Raw genomic sequence first — 26,818 nt, forward strand, 5'->3', positions numbered from 1 at the left:
GGCCATGTAGACATCGCTGGGGTAGCTGAGAGTCAGAAGACCCATGACAGGAGTGGAAAAATACTGTTCCTGCACTGGGGAAAGCAGGAGCGTCACTTGTGCTTTGCAGTCTCCCCGTGTCTTTTCCAAGTCCTTCACTGCTGACCAGGATCACCCAGTCTGACCAGTTAGGCCTAAAAAGTCAGTAAGTTCTGCCTTTGCCAGTGTGTGCTGAACATGCAAATGCCCACGCAGCAGATCACAAAGTACCTGCCTGCTTGAGATTCGATCACTCTCAAAACCCTGCCTAATTTCTCGCATTAAGCTCCCTAATCTCCAGGCTATCATTCCTTTTTAAACTGCCCCATTGATTTAGTAGCCTCTTTAAAAACAGCATTAAAATTATTTCCCCTCTGCAGCACTGCTCTGGTTCATTAATCACTTTACATTTCCAACATAAAACTTTGTAAAGCGAAAGAAAATCACAGCTCTGACTTGCAACTGCTCTGCCATGTTCTGATCCCAGAGCTGGGACTGGCTGTCCTGGCAGCTCCAGCCCTTTCCCTCAATTCTGGCTGCACAAACACACCCAGAACCATTCCCTGCTCTGAAATCATGGCAGCACCACACTGTGTGTCAGGGCCCTCTGCACTTTGCTCAGAAGAATCTCTTCCGAGCTGTAACAATCTGAGTGTGAATCAGCTTTCAGGGTCGTTTTGGATTCCTTTGAGGCATTTTCTTTCCTCTTTTCTCACAGAGGAAGAAACCACATGGCCCTCTGGTCCCTCTCCTCAGCCTTGCAGAATCACTCTCCTGGGTACACAAGTAGTAAAAAGATATAATTCCTTTTAGCAATCTGCAGGTACTGCAGGTTCAGTGCTGGCTCTGCTCACCTCTCAGGGATGATGAGCTGGACAGGAGACAACAAGCATCAGAACTACAGCCTCACTGACTGTACTGAGCTGTAGGCCACAGCTGGGTGGGGTGGCACCTCTCCCAGGTGTCACACTCCAGGTCTGGTTCCCAGGAGCTTGTGTGCCTCGTTGGGAGCAGCAGTGCTGACAGCACCTGAGCCTTGAGCCTGCAGCAAAGAGAACACAAACAGGTACTGAGGACTCTGGTGCACAGCCTGGCTGTAGGAGCTGAACTGCTGTTCCACATCCAGCCCATGCACCAGGGATTTCTCCCCTCCAGCTGCTGCAGGATCTGCTGCAGGGATGCTCTGCAGCAACACCAGCCACGCAGGTTGTGCTCCAGGGCTCACCTCTGCCTCCCACTCCAGTGTTCCATGACCTCCAGCTTCCTCCCTTCTCTACCTCACTCTCTAACCAGGGAGCTTACAGAATAAAGTTGAGTGTCAATTGACTATTCCTCAGCCTTAGCAGAAAGGGAACAGCAGAGTGATCATCTTCCCAGTGAGTCAGTGCTTGCTGGAGGATGTGTGACTCACCAGTCCCCACACGGGCTGCCTCCCTCCTCCCCCATTGCTGTGCCTCACCTCCAGCCTCTCCTATTCCAATCCCACCTTTACAAAAGTCATCTTTATTCATTACTCCTTCCTGCCATTACCTCCTTTGCTATAACAGGCTTGGGTACAGGGAAAACTTAACAGTTCCCGTTTTCATATTAAAAAAAGGTGCTGCTCGTTTTCACCCCGGGTCGAGGTCTCCTGGCCCCTCTGGACTTTCAAGGGAAGCCCATTAGAAACAGCAATTCCCCACTCAAATACACTCATTTTGGGCTGCAGGTAAGATCCCAGCTTTCCTCAGCTTCCCCTCTAGCCAGTTATGATTTCTCAGGGGTATTTCTGTTAACAGCCCGCTCCACTAAGAAGTTATGAACCTGGATTAAGGAGGAGCAGTAACTGCTGATTGAACCAAGAGAAGAATCAATGAGGCAGTGTTAGAAATCAAGGAACAGAGTACTTTTCCCCCCATCAGTTCCAGTGCAATGCTGCTCACTTCTTGCTTCCTGGCTTTTACAGAGGCCTAGTTATTCTCATCTTACCCCAATGGGCTGATTTTCTTCCGAGAAACAAAGTACTGGCTGCTGGGGATCACAGCAGGAAGGAGTCAGGAGGCAAAAAAGCACTTTATACCATGGAAAGGACACTGGCTGTAATGCAGAAATGGAGACAGGAGAAGCTGGTGACCTTTATAAAGGGAGGGTTCTTTTACCTTTTGGGACCTGCAGGAAATAAAAGCATAGAAACACAAGCTCATGGACTAGTGCTGGTTGCCAGATTTGCAGCACAAAAATGCCAACCACGGACCCCAACCCAAGCAGGGCTGCACTTGGCAGCCACCAGCAGCAAGTGTCACATACATTTGCTGGGTGGAGTGGGAGGAAGAGCCCTTATCCCTTTGTGGTGGGGTCCTTCATGGATGTGCTGAGCTGGAAAAAGGGGCAGGGAGAGTTCAGGCCCTGCTTGGGGCCTCCAGGTGGGACTGCCAGGCTGACAGTAATGAAGATGATAATTTGCTGGGTAATGAAGGTGATCTCTCCACAGGGAGGGCCTTGCCCTGCCTCAGCCCACGCTGTGTTTTCCTAGGAAAAAAGGCAGCTCAGCGTCCCGGACTCTTTGGAACACGTTATCTTTTGCTGGTAATAATCACACGTTGTCAACATGAAGAGCAAAACTTCATTAGCCAGCCAGGCCTGGTTTCTTCAGAAAATGATCAGGAAACAGCTAAAACACAAAACCCCAGCACATTTGTGTGACTTTACAGTGAGACTTTGAGGCAGCCTGAGGTGGGCTGCTCGTGCCAGTTCCAGCATGTACAACAGACAGGACAGACCCATGGAGGGGGATCCATAGGAGGACAAAAGGCACAAAGTCAACCCACCCAACCCCAAAACAACAGTGGTTGCCAAGAGAGGGCATGGGGTGGATAGAGTGATTCAGAGAAAATTCCTCAGCTTTTTAAAACCATCCCTGCCCGATGGAAATGCCAAAGGAGGAGCAATTCTGCTTGTTTCTGCCTTGCAGTGAAATCTTTTGCCTGGAGCAGATTGGGATTAGCTAGTTACAGGGCAGCAGGCATGACACATCCTGGCCACAGCCTGAGTGAGCAGAGTGCACTCCTCGGGGGCAAGCCCTGCCTCTCCCTTGCTCTTGTACAACTCCACACACCCGAAATACAGCTCGGTATAAATAACCACTCTGTCTCCCCTCCTGCTCTAAAATGCAAGCAATTTAAATCAGAAGCCTTTCTTACAGGGAAGAGCAGAAAGCCAGTGTTTTGAAGGCACTTTCTTCTCACTTGTTAACATTAAGCCCAGCCTTCTGCTCATAAATAATGCATATACCTCTTTTTCCTCAATTACACAGTAGTGTCAGATTCCACACTCTGCCTTCCCAGAGTTACTTTCTGTCTCTTCTGGAGACAGCAAGGCCCACTTGGATGTCTGCAAGAGCCACAGACTCATTAGACTTGAAGAGGATCCCTTCCATCCACCAGTAAAAAGAGACACAACACCTTTGTCTGGGAGTTTTGGGAATTATCCCTTGCTGGACTGAAATGCTGGGTAGAATGTGCTTACAGTAAATAGGTTTTGCCTCATCCCAGCATTTGGTGCACATTCTAACTCCAGGATGCCAAGATGAGCTGGGCAAGAGGGTCACTGTGTAGCTCACGGGCTGGAGTCCACACAGCTGAGACAGGAATGAAGACAGTGCTCCTGTGGGCTGAGCAGGGAGGCAGAAAAATCATGGGGAATTCAGTTTGTCAGGTGTGTCAAAAATGTGAAAACAAAAGAAAACAACCCCTCTTCTCCTCCTGCCCACCATCTTTTTTGATTAATTTAAACTTGTTGAGATGAGAAGCCAAGATTTCTGCTTTGCTATCAACAGCTTGCTGTCTATAGATACTGACTCATTACTGAGAGGCTGCCTGCCTTTATGCCTTAAACTAGGCAGCCAGAAAACGTTAGACTGAAGCACTGCCTGTTATAGATTGACAACATTTAAAACCTAGATGGCCAAGCTACTGATATAATTTCCATACTCATTAACCATGACATCTCCTGCTCTCCCCCACAGCATTCTGTCACATTCAGCCAGACCAAAAACCTGTCTTAGCTGCCAGAAATCATTTCTTTCCTCCTCCATGGATTGGCATCGCCTGAATGTGCTCTTACCCCTCGGAGCAGAAGTTTATAGAAATCTCTCTCCCGTTTCCCAGCTGTGCATCCTGCCTTCCCTGCACACACACACACTCTTAGCTGTCCACAGCTATGTCCATCTCCCTGGCAGGCTGCCTGTTCACAGGCTGCTCCAACAATCGCCCTTGAGCATCAGCCAGTGCCAGGTCCCCTCTGCGGAGTTCATGCCCTGTGCTGGCACCAACAAGACCCCCCTGGAGGGCTTCACCCCCACGCTGACAACGACCTCTGGGGGACCCCAGGTTTGCTGATGGCAACGAGCTCCTGAGTGCTTTCCAGGCTCGTTTTTGCCAGGTTGTATTGTCAGAGCTGCCTCCCGGACCAGCAATCTGTCGATAGCAGAGCCGGGCTCACAAATGCAGTGTGACACAGGAATGTAGGGCTCCTGGAGTTCCTGCTATGAAGGGCTGTTTCACACATGATGTGACACTGGAGAAGCAGCGCGGCCACAGGGGTGAAAGGTGGGGGCTGGGCTGGGCCAGGAAACCTTATGTGGGCATTTTGAAAGGGAAGGAGTTTAACTGGTGGGCGTTAAAAGAGTGAGGGACAGCGTTTCCAGATAACTGATCTTACAAGAAGAGTAACTTTACCCACTCACAAATCCTGCCTGTGAAGGGGAAGCAGCTCCCAGGCTCCTGGTGCACAGAACCAGGGCGAGTGCCAGAGTGTCCCGGGGTGGGTCACCCTCAGCACTTCATGGCTGAAGTACCGTTTGCTCTGTAAAAAATTCCATATCGACCAAGAAAGAGAAGAGAGGAAGAAAAATCCTTCCATGCCACCAGGCTGGGGCATTCACCTGTGAAAGGGCACAGCTAAATCCTGGCCCTGACACCACACAAGTGTGTGATTAACGCTGCCAAGCGCCACAGCATCAACAGGGAAAAAAATGTTCTCACCCACCTTGCGTCTCTCGGGAGCACAAATCATGTCAGCTGGGATCACACAGCACACGTTGGGCTGGGGGGTGCCCAGGGTAAAGCTCTGGTTGTGCTGCCTCACAAGGCATGTTCCCTGCACTGGAGGAGCAGTGGATTAGTGGCACATGTCACGTCCCTTGATAGCTGCTGGCTGTCCCCACACGGGCTCTCCGCAGGTCGAATTACTCTTGCCGGTGTTGAGGTTCTCTGCTCATGCTCGACAGGAAATGGGGAAAAGATGCTTTGCTTTACATCTTAAAGCTGAAAGAATGAAAATACAATGTACAGATTAAAAATTTCGCTTAAAATATGAAACTGGTCCAAATGCTTCAGCTCAAAGGAACAAAGAAGGAGTCTTTCCGACAGACTCGGAACCCGGTCAGGAACAATGGGGCTCAGATTTAAAACACAACCCAGAACTGAGTTCTTGCAGTCCCTGGAAAATGTGAGTGCTGGACTGGTGCATTTTTTCATTCATTATTATTATCTCCCATAGACATTCATCCTAATCTTAACATCTTTATTGTCCACATAGACCAAGTTTCCTCTCAAACAGAAATGAATGTTCCAGTAAATTTCCTTAGACAAAAACACAGAAATCAAACAAACAAACAAAAAAAGACCCCTTTATAACTTTTTTAAAAAATTACTCTTCATGTGATTCAAAGTGCTCTTTGTTTCAGTGAGTATAAATACAGAGTTTTACAAAGAAAAAAAGCAAAAGTGAGAGAAAGAAAACTTGTGTCATACACGGGTTAAGTAACAATCGCAGTCTTAGTTCCAGACCGACTACACTGAGAGGCAAAGACTAGGTAAAGTCAGGGTTGTTATTCTGCCTCAAGGACAACAGATCTTTGTCCTGAACCCTGCAGTCAATACCTATAAATATTCTGAATGTTGTCATAAAATTTTGAAAAACCTCTCTATGAGGGACACAAACACAAGACCTTCTGCTTTAGAGTTACAGCAGAGCTCAGGCAGAAGCTACAATTCACTTCTTAGAAACATAAGACAATCGTTTTGCATGCAATTCAGCTGATGTAAAAGATCTTTTTGCCTGCATTAGCCTTAAATCCTTTTAGCTGAACTCATTAGCAGTGGGGACAGGGAGGCCAGTATTATCTTAAAGCCCTTTGTGTGCCACCCTCTGCAAGGGGAGTCAGACCTTCTCCCAGAGAGAGAGAGCCATGGCCAGAGCAGGGGTCAGGCTGAGCAGGGCTGGGACACCTCAGAGCCATCCCTGCCCCAGCCTTAAATGAGGCTCAACAAACCAACCCCCCTGCAAAATTGTTGTGTGACCTCTGGCGAGAGATGCAGCATAAATCCACAGGAACATTTCCTTTTATTATCAGTAAATACTCTTGAATTGGTTGAAATTGTTCCTGCCACTGATATCGCTGATCTCCGAAGGGATAAACACGAGCTGATTGATGACTTGTCTGCAGGATCTATTTCAACCACCCCCAGGCAGGATATTTTCCATGTGGGTAATAATAAATCTTACTATTGAATGTCATCAAATGAAAGAAAATGATGGTAAAAATAGGCACAGTTATGTATTTCTTATTATATAATATTAGAGAAGATTTTTCAAAGATTCGAGGAGCTTTCATCTACATGCATGATTTTTTTGGACTGGAATCCTTTTGCCTACATTTAATATATATATTTTTTAAAAGCCTTGTACAGTCAGGCAATGTAGAGAGATTCTCTCCTCAAAATAGCCTGTCATGCAGTCAGGTCTGGAAGGTGAGTTTCTCATCAGGCTGAGGCTGAATAAGAACAATGTCCTTTCTCAACAGACACCAGGGCTGCCTTTTACTACCCCTTTTTACGTGGTATTTTCAGGTATTGCTCTCGCTATTTTGTTCATTTTATTTCCAAAGGAAGCAAATGGCATCCTTTCTGTCAGCTAATAGAAAAGGTTTGGGGGGAGAGCTGTCACTCACTCCTATTGCTCCCAATTCTTTTCTAAAAATTATTGTAGAGTTCCAGGGAAAAGTTCTCCCTTCATAACGAGAGCAGCACTGAAAATGCTCATTCCACATTATTTGTGCCAAGCTCAGAAATAAAGATCTAAGCAACTTTCCAGGACCTGTTACATCCAATAAAGCCAACACTTTGTATCAGGGTGGCTGAGCTGCAGAGGGAGGAAAATGTGCAAATCCAAATCTCACATTCGAGATGTAAGCACAGGAAAAAGAGCTGTGAAGACAAGATTACAGGTGGTCCACTTACCAAATGTTGTATTTCACCATCATATTATCAGCACAATATAAAAAAAAATAATAATCTTTGTCCCCAAATGCAATAATCCAGACAGAGAAAGTGTGGAGATACAGGGAAAGAACTGGAGAGGAAACTAATGTGAGGCAGCATTTTCCTGCTCTCTCTGTCTCTACAGAGACCAGAGAAAGTTTGTGGAGGAAGGGGACAGAGGAAGAGGCTCTGGGGATGTGTCCTGTGTGATCCTCTGTGCAAAATCCACTGCTCCATTCTGGGTGCAATTTGTGCAGAGCAAGGATGGTGAGGAGGAAAAGAGAAGGAGAATGAAGAGAGACAGGAGAGCAACTTGAAGGGAATGTGTCAGCTCCTTAGGGATCAGAGGAGCTGTTGGCCATGGCCAGCAGGACAAGTTTTATAAAGACTGGGGAAAGCAAGGCAGGAGTTCAGAGGCCAGGGGAGAAGAGTCTGGTACTGCCAAAATTCAACACAACCATGGATCTCATAAATGGAACAGCAACTCATTGCACAGTCAATTTGCCATTAATTTGGGGGTATAGAGCCCAATTAATAAAATAACAAAACCAAATCAGCCTGGAGAAAATGACAGCAGTTCTTGTGATCTCATTGGCCTTCAGGCTGCCATGGGAAGTCTTCTTTTCCACAGCTGAAGTGGGGTCTGTTTGATTTTGATATGAACCTGAATACCCAGAGCATAATTGCAAGTCTTCCTTGTTACAATTCCAGCACTGCTTTAGCATCCAGGTGATTTCCAGCACCATGAATATATGCTGACCTCCCTTGGAAGGGGACATTTTACCCCTTCAACTAGTTTGAGCCTACAGACTGTCATCAGGAGGAGCACAGACTACACCAGGTGAGCTTGGATTCCCATTTCTAAAGGAGAGCATCACGTGCTGTGACAAGAGGCACTAAATTAACCTCCTAAGGCCAATTCTCCTCTGCCATTTAGTCATTAGCTTTGTGCACCTGAATCATGAGAGAGAACCTTCATGTTTGTGACACAGCTGAGAGAAGCTTCACGAAACTCTCCATGGATCACAACAAAGCTCTTGGATCTAAAGCTGTCAAGTCAAAAGTGGCCACAAAAAAGATAAAAGGACACCATCATCATGCACATTCCTGGGGGGACTGGACTGAGGAAAGTGCCTTTCACCCTGAGCTCACTGGGAAAGTTGCAGTGGGAACAAGTTCTGGCCACTCTCAGTTCTCTCTGGGCAGAACAAGCAGAGATGAAAGCAGCTTTCAGATCTCTCAGATTTTCCTTGGACTTCCACATCTTGGGAAGCAAATCCAGGCCCTGCAGACAAGGCTGCTCCCTCTCTGTCAGCATTCACCCACCTCATCCAAGTTCAGATAAAACCAGGCAAGCCCAGCACCCACAGTCCTGTCACAGCTGCTCTCTGTGGCCACATGGGCATGGCAGCAGCTCTGGGATGTTACATGGAACTGCTAAATATCCAGGGATAAATACAGAGCAGAAACCCCTCCTGAGACTAGAGAGCCTCAGAGAGGTGGTCAGAAGCATCCTGGTTTAGATATTCCTATTCTAGACAAGAAAAGCTGCTGAAAACCTTTAGACCCCCCCAACTGGATTCAAAACCTCCCCTGGCTGTGAGTGTCCAGGCAAAGCCAGCAAATCCTTGTCCTTCAGCACCCCAGACTAATGCAGTTTGTGAGGTGGTCTCTGCTATGGGCTGAGGGCTGGGAGACAGAGGCACTTCCAAAGCCTTCAGCACAGGATCTACAATAAAAGACTTTGGTTTATTAGGTTGTTATTCTCCAATCCCAACCATTACAGGACAGGCACTATGTTTAGGAGGGATTCACTTAGAGAACATTTTCTCCCTGCCCACGTAACTGCTCCAGACTGAAGCCAAAGCTGGATGGGGAGGGGAGGATAAAAGCTGCAGACATTTTTCAGGACCACATACAACCCAGTGCTTCCAAAGTGCACACAAGGAGATGAGCCAACAATGAGGATCTGGCTTGACCTGCAGGAAACTACATGCAATTTTTCCTTGTACCACAATGTTCTCCTACAGCTTCAGCAAGCCCCCCATAGCAAGGTACAACTGTGAGAAGAGGACAGAATATTCAGAAGCATTCACACAATCTGCCATTTACTCTTCCAACAAGCAATTCCTGTGTTCTTAGAAAGGTTTCTTTTAGCCTCAGCCTGAGCAAGAAGCAGCATTACTCCCTGACCATCCCTGAGCAGCTCTGACGCAGAGCAGGTTTCCAGGTACCACTGTTGCCATTTCACCTGCAGTTCACAGCACATCGACCTCATCTCCAATATACATGTACAGTCAAAATCACTGTGCCCACAGGGACCAATTTATTTTTCCATCACCTGTAGCTTCCTTCATTTTATGCAGGAAGGAGCTGGCAGCCTCTAACAAGGAGTGTTATGAATAGCGTGGTAACGCCTTTCTTCATCCCTGTTAAATTTCTCATTTCATCTTGTGAAGTCAAATCCTGGTTTCTGCAAAGTCCCTTAAAACAACCTACATTGATTATAAGTGGCTCTGCAGTTGGACTGCATGTACTTTATCTCCAGCTTTGCAGATTCATTGCCTGCTACTGCTGTCTTCCTGCATTTGGATCCTTATCCCACTGCCCTAAAAGGTGTTCTGGCACCTGGAGGTTGTGACAGTCCTGACACAACACACAGGAGAGGTCCTTCCAGAAAGAAAGGTTCCTTTCAGTCCTGGTTTGACCATGAATTATGGCTTTTGCCTTGTCCCTCTATGTGTATCACACTCACTCCTCCACTGGGAGCTGAGCATTCAGACAATGCCAAACTGCATGGAAAAAGCCTGGAGCACAGAACAGGATCCAGTACCTTTGGGTGGTTTGTGATTTGTATTCTGTGTTACAGGAGCCAGTAAAAACAAGCCAAAATATCCACATATTACTTCAGTCAGACCATTTGCAAACAATTTGAAAGGACAGTAATTCTGAACCCATGTCTGATCCCTTCTGCTGCTGCTGTGTAAGGAATAATACAACAGAGTAAAATCCAACGAAAAATGAGGCTTCACATCAACAAAGCTACAAATTCCACTAAGATGGATCAAGCCATGGCTGCTGAGGATCTCAGCATTCAGGCACCTTTGTGAACCCCATGACAAATTTGGTCTGTTTTCTCCAACTAAAATCAAGACCCAAACAAGCTTCACTGGTATGAACACTTCTCACATTTGTCAGGATCAATGTCCAGGGCACACTGGGCTCAGCACAGATGCAGCTGCCCAGCTCTGCTCCCCCGTTGTGCTGTTGGTAATAACCGAGGTCACTTCATGGATGGAACATTCCCATTACGGACCAGGACACTCTTTACACGTTGCTTCACCCTGCTGCACTGAAACCCCAACTTCCCAGAGGACCGCGGGTTTGTTCCCGTGTGTTTTCTGTCACAAATGTATCACAACAGTGCTTCACACAGGTCTCCCACTGCTAATGCATCCCCTGGGGATTATCTGCGTGCTCTCGGTACAACCCCTGATAAGCCTTGGAAGCAGCGGCACATCCAGCGCTATCAGCGACTCGCTATGAAAGGAATGTCACGGCAAAGCGCTGCCGAGTCACAAGACAAAAACCACCCCGGTGTTTGCAGCAGGGTAGGAAATACCACATTAAAATAAAAGCATGACAAGGGAAGAGCGCACACTTCGGGGTGCAGAGAAATCCAAACCACCTCGAGGCTCCTGGTCCCTTTGTCATCGAGTCACTGCATTACAGAGAAGATTTGTTTGGATTGAAAGGCTTTTTGTGAAGCTTTATCTTGGCCTGTAGCAGACAGAACTGACAACCTTGAAGTGGCAAAAACCACTTGCCAAGTGCCACATTGAGCGAACAAAGGAACCCAACACCATGCACGGAACAGCAAACTATCAGCTCCCGGGGGGAAGTGTCATTTTCACATCCAGTTTGCTACACCAGAGTGGGAGAGAAGCTCCAACTGTTTTGAATTCATGTGTCAAGTCAATCACAGGAACAGATAATATTGGAGTTATATAAAATTTCGGAAGGAACCCCCACCCACCACCTGTAACACTCACTCGCCACTGTCAGAACAGCTCAGTAACTGAAGACAGCACCACAGAGGAGTCATCCTGGGGCCTTCTGCAAAGCAGATGATCATTACAATTCCTTTTACACATGAACTGAGGCAGAGAATGAGTGTTTATTTTTATTCCCACCAGAAAAGTATCCTAAAGTCTCCATTGGACTCTGACTGTAAGTGCTACTTGCTTCAGTTTAAAGAAGTTTGCATCTGATCCTGAATAGCTGAATTTTGAAAAGAGAGAGAGGGAAGGGAAGGGAAGGGAAGGGAAGGGAAGGGAAGGGAAGGGAAGGGGACTGCCTTACAAATTGCTTCAGCCTCTTTTGCTGCAGGGCCTTGCACTCCCCCCAAGGGAAATCAAACCCAGTCTGTTTAGTTTCCTTCACCTCCACAGGTGGTGTTGGTGTCAGAGCTGGGAATGGAGGAGTCAGAAGCCATGTCCAGGAGGAGAGAGGCTCCAAGGACCAGCAGGTCCCACTCCAGCAGCCAGGGATGGTCCCAGACATTCTGCTGGACACTGTAATGCAATGAGCTTATTCCTGCTCACACCTAATCCAGCCCAATAGCATTAACAAGACCTTGGGCATGCACTGAGGAGCTGAGCCTCTCCAACTTTTCTCCCACAGAAAACTAGAAGCTTGCATAGGGTAATTTCTGAGCCCAGGAAAAAGAGTTTAACGTGGATGGTACCTAAAAGCATTCTTGATACCATGTGCAGAATCTCAGGGCTCCCTGATGCTGCAAGTCTCACCCCTCAACCTTCCCAATAGCCTTTCTCCCCTCCTTTGTGCACATTCCGTGCTAAAATCCACAGATTTGAGTCTCAGTACACCAAAGAGGAATCACACCTGCCCTGATTTCCCCATCCATCACTGCCCCAAATTAAAGCCACACCAGCCCTGTCCTCTTTCACAAGCCCTGAGAGCAAAGGGAGCAAACCACAAGGGGAACAGATGCTGTGGTTTGAAGAAAAAGAGAGACAGAGAGAGAAAAAGATATCACTGCTCTCTGAAAGCATCCAGAAATGTTTCCATTCAATTCATTCAGGCCTACACAAGATCAGGGAGAGCACAGGACTACTGTGAGGAAAATCTAGGTCACATATGATCACAGCAGCACAGCTGCCATCATCTCAATGGCCATGTGAAGTGAGGACTGCAGCAAGGACCTCTGCTGAAGAGGGTGGGTTTTTTATTTTCAGTCCTGTTTTACAATTTCCCCTCATTAAGGTGTATTTTCCGGCAGGGCTGTGAGTACATTGTGTCTTCAATTGGGGTGAAGGATTTAGCTATAAATCCCAAAAATGATTCAGTCAGTGGAATTTCTGTAGGATCATTTAAATGGTTTATAGGCTGCCAAGCAGGATTTTAGCCTTCTAACAGTGACAGGAACAGTGTTACTTTCCTGTTCTTTTGAATGCCAACACATTTCTGAGTTCTCTTTGTTTCATATCTGTTGTGGAAAGACACACATTGCTCCCATTTTCATTAAGGAAACAGGAATCTTATACTGTTTTAATACACCTGTGAAAACTTCTTGAAATCCTCTCACTCAGTGCCCTCTTTTTGTTAAATACACAGGTCAGACCCTTCAAATAGAGAAGTTAAAATAAATGCATGCATACAAAAAAAAAAAAGGAAAAAAAAAGAACTAGGACAGCGTAGCCCCAAAACATTGTCTTTTTCCTATATATTTAAACAGATCCTCCATCACCCTCTCTTCCCCCCTTTTATACACCTTAATAAAACCAGGCAGGATCTGAAGCCCAAATCCTGAACACTCCTGCAATTCAGGAGATTAGAGGGAAGGGACAAATGCTCCTGGGTGCCATGAAGTCAAGCCAAGCATCTTGGAGCAGGATTCATTAAGGAGCTGTGCCAAGAGCCCTGCACAGGCAGCTGGAGCAGGAGCAGCTGGGGAGCAGGAGGAAGTGCTGCTCGGCACCAGTCAGGAAAATAATGCACAGAGGGATCCTTTGGTGGAAGTGAGGATGTTACAGATAAATCCTTAGTAAGGATTTGTTCCCCAAAACAAGCAACCCAGACAGCAGAGCAACAGGAAACCAAATCACCTGAGGGCAAAGGTCCTGACTCACACCCATTGTTAGACCTGGCCATTTGTCTCCCAAGGTTTTCTAAGCCCCACGATGCTGCAGCCCTTTCCAAGCCCTGGGAACAACACAACTGCTTCCAAGCTTAGGGAAAAGCAGTGACACTTGGGACTTAGGGCAAGGACTCCTTGGAGTCATGGCTGCTCATTATATAACTCAGTATGTGCTGAAAAGACAGATATTTTAATGCATGGCAGTTGAGGAGCAAAGACTCCTCTCAGTATCTTAGGTGATATGTCCTTTAGCAGGGACTAGAAGTAATGTCCCTGCTGTAATATTAAAAAAACTCTGACGTGAAATCAATCCTGGCTGGAGCTGTTGTGTGGGAGCTAACCCTGGCAGCACAGCCCCTCTGCCCTGGGTCAGCCTCTCCCTGTGGAAGTTCTGGGGGTATTCCAGTGATCCTTCAGATCTCTGGGATCTGTGGGGACTGGATGAAATGCTTAACCTGTTCCTGAGCCTGGCTCTCAGGCTCAGAGTTTGCAGGTGGCTGAGGAGGCTGTGTCCTGTGTCGCGAGCGGGTTTGAATTCAGAATTCTAATCAGATGAACCAAGTAACTTCCAATCTAATTAGCAGAACAGGAGGGTTTGTTCTTAATCCACAACCATTTAATCTTCCGACTCATTAGTTGTGCACAGGTGCCATGAATATGTATATCTGGAAGGAAAAAAAAAAAAGTCTTTGACCTTGATGAGAACGATGATAACACACATCCCAAGTAGGTGCGTGCTCACCTTCCAGCACGGCCGCTTTATTATGGAGATTCAACAATTCCTCGTGCTCCGGATCAGGCTACGGAGGGTTCCACCGCTCCCGCAGCCAATTAGGCATCAGAGTCCTGATGAACCTGCAGTGATTAGCACAGTATTTACAGGCAAGCTGCCTCCTACCAATTTGCATGCAAATACAAATGTATTCTATTTAAAAGGCCACTCTCGGCAATGCAAGCGGAGCTGCAACAACCCGGGTGAGGAAGAGAGGAGAACACGTTCAGAAGTAAAAGATTCAGAGCAGGATTTTGTTTGAGATCTTGAATGTGCTGTTTCAGTACATCGGTGTCATTCCTGCAGTCCCTAAAGAAAAACTATTCATATCGATTTTTTTAAGAATTTAATTTCATATACAATATGGATTATCAGCCCCAATATTTCTAGTGTAAAATGAAGATCTCAACTATCAGGAATAGTTCCTCAGTTTAAGAAATTATTGTACACTGGTAAGAAAAATAAACTCATGGGCAAATTTTCTAATTTCCTGATTTATGTTTTATTTCTCTTTTTACTGAAATTCCTGGGGGACTTTCTTTTGACTGCAATAGAAGTAGGGTCCCAGAAACCATGTCTTCCTTGGGTCTGTTTTGCTTCTCTTGCGTTCCATTACAAAATCTCCCAAAAATTGACTTTTAACACCTGTCCACACTTTCTGCAATGAGAGTGGCAGAACTGCTGCTGAAGTCAATGGGAATTAGGCCCAAGTATCTGATGCATTTTGGACACTACACCTGGAAAATATTTCAGTGTGAGACATTTGTGAAATGCAGCCAATGCTTTAGGCTGGAGACAACCCTGAAGACCAGGGGCTAGTTAAAAATCTGACTCAAGTATCTCAGTAGGACTGTTGTGTAGCTCTTGCTGAAAATCTCCCTCTGGGAGCCATAACAAAGCTGGGGAGGGATCCAAGCAAAGCTGTCTCCTGTTCTCTCGCTCACTTGGGTTTTCATCATAGAGGAGACCAAACTGTCCCACTGGAGCAGCCCAGAGGCAGGAAATGGGACAAACTGAAAAAACACAGCAAGGGAAGGGACCTTAAACCCCAGCCAGACAAGGAAGATCCCAAGAAAGAGCATGTCAAGGGACTGCAAGCTCCTGTTGTCTGCAACAGCTGCGAGGAGGAGAAGCAAAATGGGGTTCTCAGCTCTGTGCATAACCAGGCAAAATGCGGCTAAAATGGGGAGTGCAAGGCAAAGAAGGCAGGTCACACTGCAGGCTGACAGGGCTGTATTTACTGTTGTGTTCTCCTGTTTAGCCATCCTGTTTTGAGCTGTTTGCTGCCTCCATTGCTGCTCATTTTAAAAGCCTCCATGGACCAAAAATCCCACACTTGCGACTGAGACCCTGCAGAAGTAACTCCTTCCCTCGGCAACAAAGAGAACGCCAGCAGAGCAGAGGGCTCTCACTGCAGAGACAGGGCTGCCCTTAAGTGAACCAGCACGTGCAAAGCCTTCACCCCAAGTGGGGAAGACCTTTTAACTTGACTCTGCCCGTATCAAGGGGATTAAGGGTACCATTTAACTCAGCCCAACTTCTCAGCTAACAGTATCCTCGCACGCACCTCCACTGCTCTTTCGCAGCGCCGAGCAAGTTCACTTGAGCCAGCTCTTAAGGCTTTTATCTTTAAAGCCAATGCAGATAAAAAGTTCAAGAGGCCACGGAGATGCAACCTAAAGCTGCCCCTCTAAAGTAACAGGCTCCAGCCACACGAGGAGCAGTAACAGCCGGTGCACTGCCAGGTCCCAGCCAGGGCTGGCCCCGCCGAGCTCGACCTGCCACGTCCACAGCAGAGCAGGATTTGTCCGCCCAGCAGCATCCCCAAACCCCAGCTCCTGAGGAGAAGCTGCTCACAAACATCATCTCTTTCCAAAGGATGGTTTGTGCTGGGGTGAAATGAAACAAGTCCAGTTGTTGCGTTTCTTTTTCCCTGTGGAGCAGGTTCAGGCCAAAGAAATTTAACCGCTACTCAGCTGTTTTCTGCTGACATCGCTCGCATTCCTCTCTCTTCTCAAATAACATTTGGAAGTCCCTGCCAGACAGTGCAATTTGATATATGCCCTGATGATAGAGGGTGGAGGGGAGGAAAGTACGTTGGCTAATATTTTTCCATTACAAATCTAAACGACCCAATCTACGGTTTAATCTCCAATAAAAACAGCAATTTCTGAAGGCCGGGTTACTGACTCAGGGCCAACACTTGTACCCAGAACCTTTATGCACAGATCACTTTCAAGAGGTTGTGATAAAATGGCTCTCAATGCTGTTTCCAAGCTACAGCTTTTGAAAGCACCCAATGGATTTTAGGCCCCAGACTCTTGGATCTGCAGACAAGACGTGACTCTGCTCGGAGTGGTTCAGCTGGCAGCCGGTCACGGTGCCAACAGCCTTATTCAACCCCAGTGAGTTTTTTCCTTCCCAGGTACCTCAGAGGTCCTTCAGTATTGAAAAGGATGGTTTGCCTTTCATGAACCCAAGTCTCAGTGGCCGCCACCAACGGAGGAAAGAAGCAGGCATTTACCACACAAGGGTTTTCCTATACTAATGTCAGGAAATACCACAAATGCCAGGATGAAATAAAAATCCACAGCCCCTCCAAATACCACATGAATTAGCAAGGTAAGGGCTCAGAATTTCTGGTATTTAGATGTCAATGCTCCTCTATGTGTTTGGAAATCCAGGGGTTTATTACTGCCTTTTATCTGCAAATATAAATTCGCTTATTTTTGCATCCTGATCACAACAGCAGTGCTCTCAGAGTTGTTATACTCCAAAAATACACAACAGGAATGATCAGGTCAGGAAAAGAAGAAAACACAGTTTTGGCTGTGCCCCTGCCCTGCAAGACTGAAAAGACAAAGTCCTGTCCTTTGTGCAGGGACTGAACCACACTGGGGTACTTGGTCCATTTACTTCACCATCTCCCTGCGCTTCTCTCCCAGGGCTGGGAGAGCAAAAACACGATGAGAAATTTTACTCCAACATCAGCTGGCCCGAGGACAAGGAGGACAGAACTCTCCGAGGGAAGGCAGTTCCCAAGGGGCTCACAACTGGGAAGTATTTCAGCTGTGAACGCTTTGCTCTCCCCATAAGCACGGCCACGGCTACTGGACATGCAGCTGGAGCTCAGCCCCTGTGAGCTGCACAGACAGACAAGAGCGGGCTCCTGGATGGACAGACAGCCCCTTTCATTCCTCACACCCCTGTCCTAGTGAGTATTTGTGAGCATTTGTCTGGCTGTATGTCCTAGAGATGGAGTCTGAACCCCGGTGCAGGCGCTGAAAGCATAAATGTCCTCAGGCAAAATAAAACCCAGTAAATCTTAGACCCACAGCAAGTTTCCATTTTTTCTATTACTCCACAATTTATCACCTAATCTAAATGATAGTATCACCAATCTAATTTATTCTGTGATCACCTCTCACTCAGGGTGTTCAGGGGCCAAATACCACTGGAGCGTGACAGAATGTGCCAGCAGTGAGTGCTGGGTCCACCCTGTCCCTTTACAGGTCCCTGAGGGCCCCAGCTCACGCTGCCAGAGCCTGCTGAGCTAACCTGATACAGGCATTGCTTCATTCCAAGCAGGCACTAAAACATCTCTTTGTAAGGATTTCCAAAGTATATTTATCCTGAGGTGTTCTCCAGTCCTTCACCCCTACAGGGACATCCTTGGGACAGCCAAAATTCAGTTCTCTCTCTGTGCCTTATGGTCAGGAGGCAACTTAGTTGGCTTGGAGCTTCTATGAATAAATCAGCTTTTGGAGGGGATGAAAGAAAAACGTGACAGAGTTTGGTCCTTCTCATTCAAATGACCTTATCCAGCAGCAGAGGGAGCGGGGAGGGCAGATTCACCTTCAACATGATAATCTCCTGCTAGCTCTCCTTACAGCATTCCCAGCTCCTGCCCTTCACTGGATGCTGAGCACGAATGTAGGAATGAATCACTGCTGATCTTGGCAAACTACCAGCCTCCCTCCCTTTGCTCCAGCTTGGAATAATCCCAATTTTCCAAATGGCTTCAGTGAATCCAGGATTTAAGTTCAGCTATTAAAAAGTAGCGGGAACCCATAAATCACAGGCTTTATATCAGGGAGCTCTTTGATGCATTTAAAACAATTACTGGGAAATATATGATCTTCCTAAAAATAACTATTTACGTGAACACCAAGGGAGAAGCTACTGTCGAAACATAATACATGGACAACCTAATCTCCACCCTCAGCCCCAAAGGCAGGCACCAAGACTCTCTTCACTCCCTTTTGCTGCTCACAGCTGTATTAGAATTGATAATATGCTGAAATGACACAGGCTTATGATGATGTTAGAGCAGCATAAAAATTATGCAGTAAATTAATGTATGCAGTAAATTATTGTATGCCTGCTTTCAAGGCCAAGAGGGTGGAGATCACCAGCCCATAGGAGGTAATTTTTTCACCCATCATATTGCTCACAAAATAGGCTTGTAATTACAGACTTTTACACCAGGCTTGTATCAATGGTGACATTTAGTTCCTGCCATGGATATGGATACAGGAGTGTTGGATCAGACAGAGCGAGCTTATCTAGAAGCAGGTCGAAGAAAAAACCAGATTAATTCATCCTGCAGCCCACACCTTGCTAGAAAATTTTACCAGCAAAACTTCCCAGCCTGCAACCAACAATGTTGGCTCTGTCACACACAGTTCTCAGCTTTTGCTGGTGTTGTTTTCAGGGTTCCACTCCTGCCACTGGTCTGTCACCAGAGCGTGACAGAGTTTGTGCAGCACACGGATGTGGTTCCCACAACAGCAGAACTGGGAGTTGCCATCTCTGCTGCACATGTGGTGACTAAACATGGCTTGTGTTAACTATGTTTTAGGAGAGAGAACAGGGTTTTACCACAGATGCCCCAGTGAAGGGGTTAGAGCACACCTCCCTCCTGAGCCAGGTCAGGACAGAGCAGGAAACCACAGGCCAGAAGTGCCTCAGCTCCAGGTCACAGGAAGCACCTGCGGCACCAGATGCCAACTCCCGAGTATCTGCAATGGCAACAGGAACTCAACCTCTCTGCTCCCACCAATCCTTCTGCAATGAGACAGGACCAACACACAACCTCCACCACTGGGATGATTCCTGCCATTAAACCCAGCAAACCTGCAACTCCACCCTGGAAACCTCCTCAGTGGTGGTGTGTGGGGCCACAGCTGGTCTGGGGAACCTGCAGAGCAAATCCTTGCTGTCCTGGGGATCCTCCAGTCTGCAAATTCATGCTGAGAGAAATACACCTTCTCATGGCTGCTGGGACCATGGAGACACTCCAGCCTGCAAGGAAGGCTTTTCCCACAATGGCTACAGCAGGTTGGAGCAGGAAGAGGGAGCTCTTCCACTATCCCCTGCAGAAACCCAAACACAAGGGCATTCCCGAGTCTGTCCTCTCCTTCCCAACCTCTTGTCTTTGCTCTCACAGCCCCAGATCCCTTCATCTTCTTTTGCTGCTACTTCCAGCACCCCTTCCCCAAGGAGGGGTACATTTGCTCCCGAGCTGGCAGTGCTGGAATCCAGGAATTTGCACTTCTGAGCCTCCCTCACCCACCTTCCCAAGGCTACCCTTGCTCCACAGTTCTGCTGGCAAGAGGCTACCATGGAAAACAAGCACAGAGATAACCTGGTGGGGGGCATCCAGCTTCAAGTGAACACAGAGCTGGGGGTAGGATTTACTGCACAGAGCACTGGAAACCTCTGGGTTTGGCTTCCTTATGCATCAGACTTTTGACTCCCTGCTCTGCGTGCACGAGATCAGTGTTATTGGCACAACCCACTTAGGAAATCTCTGACAAAGATTCAGCCACTGCAGCATGATGAGGGAAGATGTCTTGCTTTAAGAACACAGACATTACTAGAAAGGGAAGAAAAAATAAAAGGGTCCCTTACTGTTCTGACATATCAAAAGGAGACTAATGAACCACCAGTTCATAGAACGACCCTGCTCTTCATTTCAGAGCCAGGCTGGCCTTTTGTGTTAAGGACACTGAATAACAAGAGCAAGAACAAACAGAAAGAACCCTTTCCCCCCAGCCCAAAGTAAATCCTGAAATGAAATAATTTAAAAACTACACCCTTCTGCCCTACTTTAAGGTCCACATAAGAACAGATAAAAAGTTTTGTTCCATTGGCAAAACTGAATCAAGGCTTTTGATCCTCAAAGATCTCTTAATCGCTTTGCACATCGGTTCCTTTCATTATTTCAAACATACTTGAAGACAGAGACTTTCCTCTTCCCCCTTTTTTCCTCTCTTTTTTTTTTTTTTTTTAAAGACTTCTCTGTGTTTGGGCCATTTCCAGCCATCTCTGGCAGGATGGCAGACAGCTGTTTGTTCTTTGCTCACTGTGAGTTTTCAACATATACACACGTCGACCTGCATTAGCAAAGTCCAAAAAAGCATGATCCTTGCCACCAGTTGTTCTAGCTCACAACATCCACCTCTCTGCCATCCTGGTGCTTCAGAAAAGTTCCAAGGAAGATTATATGCTTCTGGTTAAAAAAAGAAACTAGTTGTTGGTGGGATGATTGTTGGGGTTTTTTTAAAGCTTGACTCAGAATTGGAGCCTCTGTCACACCAAACTGAACTTAAATCAAGGTTTCTCAACAATTTCATGTCTCTGCAATTCCAGTAAGTCAAATTCAGCACCAAATCACCAATTCTTAAACAAAACAGGGATAGAATTTGCAATAACTCAGGGCATTTTGTCATCCCTGTGAGATGAGTGCTTAACTGGACTCAGAGTTTTACAACAAATATACAGTAGAGCGTCCTTTGTTTTTTTACTAGTCTTAATTCTGGTCTTGCCCTCACCAACCAGCTGAAAGGGAAGAGATAATTTCTGAAGCAAAGACCATTCTTCACTTGTGCAAGACTTTGCAACGAGCAGGCTCCCAAAAATTAGAAAACAAATTACAGGCAGGAGAGATGGGAGGTGGAGTGAGAGTTAGCCAGCTCACCAGCCATCAAGGGGGATGGATAACATCAAAAACAAACTCCACCTGGAAAGCTGCATGTAGGCAGCAGAGCAGAGCAAGTTTAATGCGTTCGGAGCCTGAGGCATTGTTTAGCAAGTGGGTGGATGCTTTCTGAGCCAACTTCATCTACCCAAATGGTGTCAGAGCCATTGTGAAGTGCCTTGTTAAATTATGGTCACAAAGCAGCGCAGAGCTGAGGAGGGCCGGCAACAAAAGGCTGCACCGACACAAAGCAGGCACGAACCTTGTCGTGCCACAGGGGGCAGGTAATGACAGCGCTGCTCTGCAGGACACAGTCCTCTGTCAGTCCGGGCAACACACAGCCGGCACCGAGAGGACACTGTCTCCATCTCATCTGGGCTATCTACCAGCCAGACCCCTCCATGTTTCCTTGTCATTAACAAGAGGAAAGACAGTCTTTCTGGTAGGTGTCAAAGGATCTGATTTGAACTTCTGCCCCTGCGTGTAGCTGTCAAACAGGCCAGCCTCTCTCAGCCTCTCTCTGCTTTGCCTCCTCTCTTTTTCCCTGCATTTATCCCCTGCAGGCAGGGGAAGTCTGTAAATAAATAAGGTACCTAACCCCACACTGCCTGTACAGATAGTGAGGCTTTCAGATTCAGCCACAGTAAAGCAGCATTTAGATCCTGCTCACTTATTCCACTGTACCAGATGAGTCAGATGAAACACAGCTGAGACCACACCAGCCATCACTGCCCCGCAAACCACTTCATCAGCATCAAACAGAGATGAAAAAAACCAGATCCCCCCCTGACAAGTGTCCTGCCTGCAGCCTTGTGGGTGCCCAGCTCCCACAGACCTCACAGGCACTGGACACGTCCACGTGGCCAGAGGAGAAAGCAGAAGATGAGCTTTCTCCTCATCAATTTTTAGGAGCAAACCACTGCCCCACACAGCAAGCATGTTTCCCAGCATTCACCAGAGCACAAAGCTTGACAAGAGAGGACTAAAGGGAAACCAGCCACCTCCTGATCATTTTTCCGTAATGGGAATGCCAGACAGGGGTTGGCAGCTGGTGTGTGGCAAGAGAGCTGCTCCTCAGAGCCTCCCTGAGGACACGGCTCCCTCACCTACACAGGCTGGGGGTTACTCACTGTAGGTGCCTGACACTCTGCAACACCTTCCTGCACCTCAGTCCTGCATCTGTCACAACCCACAGCCGAGTTCTGCACTTCCATGGATTTCTATTATTGCACCTCCTCGTACCTTGCTGCTGGCAGGGTAATTTCCAGTTCTGCCCTTCCCAGTGCACGTTGTAACATTAAACTTCATTTTACTTGGCAGCTAGAGCCCACTTTTCAGGCAGCCGTGAGCAAAAGACCCTCAACTGATGCAGATAAACACGGTTTTATTTTTAATTTGTAAATGAAAACAAACAACCTGTGTTCCAGGGTTTGCAGTCCACATCCATCTCCATAAAACCCCACACAGAGCAAAGGAGACCTTTTGGCCTCTCCAATGTTCTACAAGATGCCTGGTTTTACCCTTAATATTGCCCATTAATAAGGATAGAAAACTTCTGAAGCATCTCTGACTCCTTTTTGCATAACCCCCATGAGATCAGAGTGCAGACTGCAGTTTCCACTGAAATAAAAGTCCAGCCAGAAGTAGGAATTAAACCTAGAGCATAGGTTGAGCCTACAGAGAACTGAAACTATGGAATAGCTCTGACTAGATTTTGTCCATGCTCTTATTCCTTGTGGCGAGGGCAGGATTGTAAAGACATTTGGGAGCTAACTCACAGCAGCAGCAGTCTCTGTTTCCCCAGGAACAGCAGGGAATTTTTACCCAGCCAGCCTCAGTGCTCTTATTCCTGACAAACTGAAACCATTGAAGCCCAGCACTGAAATGCAAGTTGGTGATGACCTCACCCACTGGAAACACCCAAGCAGTGACAGAGAGAGGGATGAGGTGTCTGCAGGCCTGGCATCACCGAGCTGCCACTTCACACACAGCTCCAGCAACAGGAGCAGCAGCAGCAGATGGAGGAGGATTGTTCAAATGGCAGAGCTGGTCCTTCCTTCAGAGACATAAGGCTCTAGCAACAGAGGAAAACAAGCAGTGAGGAGGTTTGAGGAGAGCAGTCCTGGAACACATGTGAGGAACAAATGCGAGGCTGAGCAGGGGCTCTGTATCTTTTGTTGTTCCTGGCATGGCAGTATGTTGGATACATAGGTTCTTTTTCAAGTAGAACCAAGCTTAAATGAAACACCTGATGAAGGAATATTTCAAACTACATCCTCAAGATAGAGGAAATAGCCAAAAGCCTGGGTCCTGCAGTCTCTGGTACGTTACAGGTCTCTGCCACAAAGTAAACCCTCAAAGGTGAAGATGCACCAAGTATGCACAAAGCTTCCAACCCTGATGTGCCCACACATGCTGAGGTACTACATAAAGATGCCAAGAGCAGAGCTTTTTGAGTTAGAAAGGCATGCAGGCAGGCAATGAAAGAACTTCAGATTTGTGCTAAGTTCCCTTAGTATATAAACTATATACACTATAAATATACACATGATTTATTTATATGTAGTAAAGGCACAAGGACTCAGGAGCACGGGGCTCAGGTTTATGCCCCTCCCAAAGGCTTTCTGTAAAGGTTTAGGAAACCTACTGCTCCTCTCTTCCTTTGGGTTGGGTTGTTACATTTATAAAACAAAGAAGTTAATTCTTCACCTGTTTCTGGACAGGACTCGCATCAGCATCGGTATCAATGGGGCAGTTCAGATCACTAATTTCTCTGTAACCTAAATATTGCTATTAATGCCACTGGAGATAGTGAGAGGCTGCCATTCTGCAACTGGCCCTTGACACTTTCTTGGGAAAAAGAGAAAATCACACTGCAAATTCACAAGCTCAGGATATCGTGATATTCTGAAGCTGATCAGTATAACAGGGTGGATCGAAAAGCTTCACTGTGGAGTTTGGAGATATGAGGCCAGAGTTTTCATTAGTCGCTCCTGCAGATGCTTTAACTCAGAGGATTGTTTCCAGTACCTCTGCCCACCAGCTTTTCCCAATTCAGCCTGTTGCCTGTGGGAGATTTATGCAAGAAGCCAATCTGCTATTCCAATGCAACTCAAAGCCAACTCCTTCAGCGGACAGAATACACTTAGAGCAAATTTCATATCTGCTTTCCCAAGGTCCCTTCTCTCAAACAAATAAACAACAACAACAACAACAAAGTTTGTTTTTATAGAGCTTGGCTTAAAAAGCCAGTCTTGGAAATGTACTGAGTGGAGCAATCCTCCAGCACCACCCAAAACCAGCCAGCAAAGGAAAGCTCGCCAAGGCTGTTAATTTGACGGCTGGGGGGGAAATGAAACCCATTGCTACCATCTGCACAAAGGAAACAGAGGCAAAGCAAAACCCCACTGTGTGAGCAGAAAGAAAGGTTCAGCATAGTTGAGACAACACAAACCATATGAGACACTTGTTAAACCCCTTCCCTGCTTCTTTCTCCACCGCTAAGTGCTGCAGGACAATGATCAATCTATTCAACAGAAGCTTAAAACAAGACCCTCAGGACCATCAGTGGTGCAGGTCTCTGTTTTCTTACAGAGTCTGGCACATTGAGGCCCTGCTCCCTGGTAAATCTTTAAGACAACATGAATAGTTTGCATACTCTGAGCCCCACAGATGGTTTGGATCTGAAGACCTTGTGCAGGCTGCAGTGGTCACAAAACCCACACTTGCAGCTAGAATTTGGGACACATCACATTTTTACTGTTGTTTGTACTGCTCAGTTTGTGAACCAGAGTAAACAAATGAGCTTTTAAAAAAATAAAGGCAGTTTGAAAAGAGCTTGATCTACTGTGGGCCCTTGATTCAGCTCATTTTACCCCAAAGGTAACCGTGGCTCCAGTGTGGGCTGTTTCACAGGTGAGGAAAACCTCTCCCTCAGAAATCCTGCTCTGAGGGGGGTTAATCTGCAATCAGCTCTATCTGCAGCCCTGGCCCCTACAGCTGCACCAACATCTCGGGCTGGAAAGCTGGCAGGAATACCTTGGTAGTGCACCAGGAGGCTCTGGGAATTTCATTACATTTTCCACTCACCCAGCGTGTCTCCGGAAGGCCATCTACGGAAGAGAACAGAACCAGCGTGTTGCCGCCCAACCCTCTGGAGTTTCTCCTTTCACACCCACTGCCAAAGCACAAACACCCTCACCCCAGGCCAGATTCTGATCTTCCTTTATACAGCAAAACCCCAAATGCACTAATATCAGCTGCAGGCTCTTGCTGCAACAACTACTGACCAGCAATTCCGAGGGGACAAGCCCTTCCCTTCTGCCTCCAGCAGTGCCGAGTGCTGATTCTCCATTGCTTCAAACTGAAGTTACACCAAAAAAGCCACATCCCAATGCCCTCCCTGGAGTAGAGGGACTGGCATGCCCCCTCCCAGGCTGGGCAGTGGCTCTGGTACATGTCTAGGCTTGCTGCAGCCTGGCCCTCAGCTGACACTTGCAGTGGTGCCGTGGCACCCCGGCACTTTTCACTTGAGCTTTGGAAGAAGCTGCAGTTTGCAGAGCTGGCAGGGGTGAGGGGTAGAAGATTTATCAGCTCTGCAGTTTATTTTAGAGAGGGCACACACTAAGTGCAGCTCAGCTGGATTCACTCATCTCCTCATCCGAGCAGATGTGAGGATATCCGGTGAAAACAGACTCACCTGGAGAGATTCAGAGGTTTGTACCAAGATCAGAGTTCTTCCAAAGAGCAATTTGCACTTGGTGATTGCAGAAGTCCTCCTGCAAATAACAGACCACCAACAGGGTCACACACACAGGGAGATATCTCTGTGCTCACAGGATACACAGAATTTCCATGGGTGCTGGAAAGGGGAAGAAAAGGTGTAAGACCCAGGAGTCCTGACTCCAATGCCTGGTAAAGACCATTCCCTCCTTACAGGAGGATATATGTCACCTTTTCAGTACACTCACAAGACCTGTAGGAGCTTGGGAACAACCAGGCAGATATCCTACCCAAGGCATAAAAATGTCACTTGGCAAACTAATGAGGGGATTTGGAGTAACACTGTCCCCTCCCAGACCTGTCCAGGAGGGACGTGGCACCCCAGGGGCTGCTGTTGTGTGAGCAGTCACAGCGTGTGCCCCGTGTGCCCCGAGGTGACGGACAGCTGTGGTGTGAGCAAACCTCTCCCAGCAGGACTGTCTAACTCCAACTTAAAAATTGAGCTTCTGTTTCAAGTCAGATTTTCCCCTGATGTGCCTCATCCTGCCCAGAGACAAAAATAGAGGAAGTGAGAAAACAGACCTTTATTACCAACTGCAGTCCCCACTGCCCAGCAACCAGCTCCACGCTCCATGTCAGCCCTGCATAAAGAGAAAATAATAAAACCCAACAGCCCACACTACCCACAAAATAAAATATAGACAGCATCAGCCTTTATGCAGCTCAGGCACCACGTGTCTGCAAGCTGAGCAGAGCAGAGCTGCAATCCTTGTCCTAGACACTGTCTAACCTCTGCTCCAGCTCTGAATGCGCTTCAGGAGGTGACCACAGTCGTGTCAGTAGGTAAGCTGGGTCTCCTCTCC

At 47.1% G+C, this 26,818-nt stretch overlaps 1 long non-coding RNA gene across 1 annotated transcript; it reads right to left on the reverse strand.

Moving 5' to 3' along the window:
- Positions 1-858: 858 nt before the first annotated feature.
- Positions 859-26,078, reverse strand: LOC113947588. The gene is made up of 3 exons (XR_003527815.1): positions 25,933-26,078; positions 5,044-5,321; positions 859-1,060 (listed from the first exon to the last, which is right to left on the reverse strand). It is a non-coding gene; the product is annotated as an uncharacterized LOC113947588 (long non-coding RNA).
- Between the last annotated feature and the right edge of the window lie 740 nt (positions 26,079-26,818).

Source organism: Corapipo altera, unplaced genomic scaffold, assembly GCF_003945725.1.
Source record: "Corapipo altera isolate COAL_440 unplaced genomic scaffold, ASM394572v1 50, whole genome shotgun sequence".
NCBI classification, from domain to species: domain Eukaryota; kingdom Metazoa; phylum Chordata; class Aves; order Passeriformes; family Pipridae; genus Corapipo; species Corapipo altera.